This window comes from Fundulus heteroclitus, chromosome 12, assembly GCF_011125445.2.
Source record: "Fundulus heteroclitus isolate FHET01 chromosome 12, MU-UCD_Fhet_4.1, whole genome shotgun sequence".
NCBI lineage: Eukaryota > Metazoa > Chordata > Actinopteri > Cyprinodontiformes > Fundulidae > Fundulus > Fundulus heteroclitus.
Genome location: NC_046372.1, coordinates 47,538,890 through 47,544,223, shown reverse-complemented (window position 1 = coordinate 47,544,223; position 5,334 = coordinate 47,538,890). Strand labels below are relative to the sequence as shown.

At 40.0% G+C, this 5,334-nt stretch overlaps 1 long non-coding RNA gene across 1 annotated transcript; it reads right to left on the bottom strand.

The window, feature by feature from the left end:
* Positions 1-273: 273 nt before the first annotated feature.
* On the bottom strand, positions 274-2,883 carry LOC118564718. Its single transcript, XR_004932003.1, has 3 exons — positions 2,777-2,883; positions 2,394-2,653; positions 274-396 (listed from the first exon to the last, which is right to left on the bottom strand). It is a non-coding gene; the product is annotated as an uncharacterized LOC118564718 (long non-coding RNA).
* Positions 2,884-5,334: the final 2,451 nt, after the last annotated feature.

Sequence of the window (5,334 nt, the reverse complement as noted above, 5' to 3'; positions counted from 1 at the left end):
AAAAGCGTTGAAGGTCGGCCTATGAAAAACTTAAAAATATATACATTTTAAAATTAGAATATATAAAAATTTAAATTAAATATATTAACATTAATATAGCTACCAAACATGAATTTGTTAAAGCTTTACCTTTCCATCAAGTCTCTACACCTGCTTTTCCATGATAGAGAGAAAGAGGGGTACACCCTAGACAGGTTGCTAGTTCATCACAGGGACAAATGCACACAAACACTCACAATTTAGAGTAACCCGTTTATTTGGACTATGGGAAGAATCAGGAGTAGCTGATTTATTTTTATTATTTTTACTTTTTTGTCCTCCAGTTTTCTTGAACGTGACATTGCTGGTCAAGGACTGTAGAGCCTTCTTCAGGGACTCGAGGTCCACAGACAGTTTCTACAGAAACAGAGGGATTAGATATCAATTCATGTTGGCATTGCTAAATAAAGACAAACTTTTAAAACCAAATCCTTTGCAAAAGTAAGCAATTCATTCTGCATGTTAGAAGTGAGGACATTTATAATAAGACATCAAAGACATTTTTAATTCAATATCTGCTTATATAGCTGCCCACATGCATTTGTCCTTATTTTTGTACACAAATAGTTGTATATTCTTTACAAATGTCAAGCCTTTGACTTGAAAATTTTAAGATGAAAATTGACTGAATTGATAAAAAATGAAATAGCTAAACAGCCCTGCCCCTACCTACAACTTTGCCTTATTAATTGTATGAAGCGTAGTCTACATGCCCATGTAGGATTTATTATAGTATAGGCCTAGATATGTAGGCGAGGTAGGCCTTTAAGGACAGCCTACAGTATTTCTCAGATTTCTATTATTCTGTACTATTGGCCTATGATATTCCAAGCTGAAGGGTAAGGCATATACATATATATATATATATATATATATATATATATATATATATATATATATATATATATATATATTAATCCACTGTAACCTCTTCCATTACATATATTTCAGACAGTTAGCTGTGCTCTACAAGCTTATGAGGCAAGTATATGTGAAGTGGAGTCGTCGGATGATGCAGAGGCTTGCTATGAAACCGACATCTCAACGTATGCCCAGCCTAATGTGTCTTTTGAATGACCTCATCTGACCACCCATGCTTGTGTACAGACAATGTCAGCCGGAATGGTATGTAGGATTGGGTCTAATATAAATTTAAAAATTCCTTCCATGAAACTCAATTTTCTCTACAAAAGAGCAAGACTTGGGAATTCTAGTTCTACAAATCCCAACCCAACGATCTTTTGAAAACTTATTTTCAGAATTGTAAACATTTTATTTTTTATTCATTTTCAGAATAAAATGTCACAGACTGAAATAGTTGTGAAATGCACTAGGTCATGTCAAACTCCAAAATCCTGGCATGTCCCTCCAGTTGCCAAATGTCATCGTGGGACCCAAAGCCTGCTTTCAATATTTAAGGATTTTTCTTGCCAGGTTAAGCTCGGCAACAAGGTTGCAAAGAATTGTTCTTCGATGGAAGTTGATTTTTCAGATGAATACGACAGTGCTGATGATGATGGTGGTGATTTAGACTACATTCCTGAGGAAGATGAAGACTCTAACTGAGATTTTGAAATGGAAATGAGTGATGAGTAACTTAAGACATCAAATAACACAATGGATTATTTTAAAATAGTGATCATTCAATTTTGTATTTATCTTTGTTTTAGAGTATTGTGCAATTATACACTGTTTAAAGTTATTTAATGTTTATTAAATAACCCTCTGTCTGTTAAGTATTGTCTGGTGAGAAGCTAAGCCAAGGAACTATTTACATGCAAAAACAAACAAAAGACAAAACAAAAGTGGTTGTCATAATCAGAATACTTCATTGAATCCTGGTTCACTGCAGATCTGATTCCAAAAGCAGGGAATGCAGTTAAAAACATTTGGCATGTGTTTCAATCCATTCACAATGCAAAGTCCAAGTCAACCAGAACAATATTTTGAGTTAATAATATTCTAAAGACTGATTTGCCCAGTAAAATCATTGAAACCCTTATGACCGAGTTTGTTAATGCGATTCTCTGGGGTCGCTGTAGCAAATCGGTGGCTAAAAGGTTACAGTATAAAGTTATCAAAATTGCCTTTACACCAACATTAATATTCAATATTAATGCGGGGATAAGGCTCACAGCACCATCGAAGGATGGCAGAGCAGAAAGATTAAGCTTTGTGCTTTAAAACAAACTTCTTTTGAAATGTCCGGGACCAGATGTTAGCGAGGCTAATAGCATTAAGGCTAGCGTGAGCTACCTCTGTTAGCCATTTGTTCTAAAACACCATGTGTACAACGGTTTACAAGACATTTCCCAATAAACCTTTTAACTTCTCCCTCAGCTCACTGTCCAAACCTGTCTTTTGCCTCGTGTCAGTTCTGTCCACTTTGGCCATTCCAGGAAGGACGTAAAAGCAAAGAGAATCGTTGGTTTGTTGTTGGCGGGCTAGCGCTTAGCTCTGTAGCACCATGTGGTTGGGGTCGGAGGCCTGGTCCCTGCCATGTTCTCTGACCTGGATGCAGTCTGATTTAAGCAGATTTCTCCTCAGCATGGGGAAGTGGCTCCTGTGCCGGCTTTTCAGCTCTGCGTTGCCTGGAACCAGCTCCGTCTGGGGTCTGCTGAGAAAGCAAAACAAAGCTGGCATAGACAGGTTCCTTCACTTCGGCATCTGTTTTTAAGCAGAAGTGAGAGACTTTGAATCGGCTGGCAGTTTCTCCCGATGCCAGGGAGGAACTCACTCAGCTTGTGGCCTCTTCCAGGTCCCATGCATTGCTCTTGCAGGGCCTTCAGTCACATGGCTGCTGAGGAAGGAGACCCCCCTCCTTGGGAGCCCCAGAGGAGTCATCTGAGGGTTTGGAGGAGTGTGTGTAGAAGAGACTGAAGCAGAGGTGTGCTGTGACTTTTATCTGTAGGGAGTGGTCAAAGCTGACCTCCTGCTGAGAGAGAGAGAGAGAGAGAGAGAGAGAGAGAGAGAGAGAGAGAGAGAGAGAGAGAGAGAGAGAGAGAGAGAGAGAGAGAGAGAGAGAGAGAGAGAGAGAGACCACCCTCTGTGCCTGTGTATCCTTTACAACAAGAGTTGGGTTCCTTTATCAACTCTTCCACTGTTCAAAATTCAGTCTGACCTCAATTCATTTTTCATGGCGGTGATATAGCATAACATTCCCCTCTTTAAATCAGAGAATGGCAGATCCGATTCTCCATTTTCGGATTTACCAAAAGTCCATCCGCCATGACCTGGAATGAAACAGAGTCGCTAGGGGTTCCTGTGGATGAGAGGACAGACATTGAAAGTTCAGTTCCATCAGAAGCGTGTCTCTTGGAAGGATTGAGGCATGTGGGGCAGAGAGCTGACCCTAACTATAAAATATTCAGACATCCATCCCTTGGATGTGCCACAAATATTTAGACATACACACCAAAATTCCAAACCATAAAAACAGAAAAAAAAACAACATTCTAAACACCGTGGTAAACTGATGGTTAACCTCCACTTCTTAAGTCCTACAACAATAAGAAAGGGTTAAAACAAAGTAAACCGTGCTAGAAATTATTTTTGACCTTATCACGCTGAGGCATGATACATTGCGCGGTTGTTTTTGAACTCGATCAGCTAGCTGTTTAATCTTGGTTAAACATGCGACAACTCGGTCAGAAAATCTCGGCAGATACTTTCAAAGTTTTTCTTTGTGATCATTTATTTGGAATGGTTCCACCTTTTATCAATATGACCTTGGGGTTTTGCATTGTGAAAGAGTTGACCTTCATCTGGCTGCCTAGGCTTTCATGACAGCCTGTCTCCAAACCTTTCAGTCTGCTGGATCACTGGAGAACTGACTTTGTGTCTTTTCTTAGGCCTGTTTACTGTCTGAAGGTTTAGGACTCTACGCTAGCTTTGTTTCCTGTCACATTGCAAACGAGTGTTCCAAACAAGCTGGGCATATCTGTGGATTTCATGCATGGAAAAGTTACTTTCCCTGCAATGCATGGTCACTTCATAACGTACACTTTCATGTAAATTATGAAGGAACAAAGACTTAAAGAGTGGGTCTTCTTCAGGACCTGGAGAATTCCATCCCTGAGAATAAACGTTCCTGTAACAATAGTAATAATCTCTGGGTGTTTCATTTTCCTGTTGAATAACGCTGAAAGCGTCAAGAGTTATTGAAGCCTGATCCCTGTACACAGAATATTATTCTCTTAAAGCTTTGCAAAGAGCTGAATAACTGTCACGAATCTCTGGAGTAAGAGCTTTAATGAAAACGCTCCTGTTCCATGTTGTTTTCCAAATAAGCTTTAGTTTCTCACAAGATGAGGGAGATGGCAGGCCAAAAAGACAGCGTTCGACTTCCTTCAGATAACTATGAATGTTGGAATCATGATTATCTGGGTTGAAATGTTCTATGTCACGAGCAAGGGACTCAAGTTGGAGAATACGGATACCGTGATTCTGAGGTGGCCCTGGACCACCTGGGAAGTCAAATTGGTTATGTTCATGACCTGATGGAGGTCTGTGAACTATTTTTTGATGTAAGGAAGAATGTTCCTGATCTAATTGAGACTTTTCCAAGGTGTCTGACATGTGGTAGGGGTTTAGGTTGGTGTGGTCCACCTGTGTGACTCTTCTGGCCCTAAGGGGGCGGCACAGAGTCAGGACAGGTGGTGGTATGAGTCTGACTTCCAGCATCTCTCATGGAGTCTGTGGAAGTACTTTCTGTAAACTCAAAATATAGAAGTTCTATTCAAAGTTTGGCAAGAATGGTTCTGTTCTAGGTGCTGCATTAGAAACTGCAGAGCTGTTCTGTGATTCCAGCTCCTGCAATGATTCAACCTGCTGAGGTTGATCGTGTGAAGAGTTCACCTGAGGGATGGAGGACGCACTTCTCTGGTGAGATGCAGCCTTGCTGACATCAGGAGTTTTGAGGTCCCCTCCATCTTGCTAACACAAAACAAACAAAAGAAATTACAAAACTTTCAAAATAACATAAGATCCAGTCGGTGCATGCTTAGCTAGGCATTTATGTTTAAATACACATTTTGCAAATACTTATTTGTGTGTGTAGAAACAGGTGCGCAGGTTGCACTGTTCAACATGCGACTTATGACGACACTATTCTTTCAGTGTTAAGAATGCTAAACCTTTAGGACGTACGAGCTCTGTAGCAACTGCTCACCTTTCTTTAGGAAATACTAGCTTTTGTGCAAGGCTTCACCTTTTAAGGAATTACTAGCTTTTTTAGCTTGTGCTTCTCACCTTTCTTTTAAGGGAAATTAGCACTTTTAGCTTTAAGAGTATCAC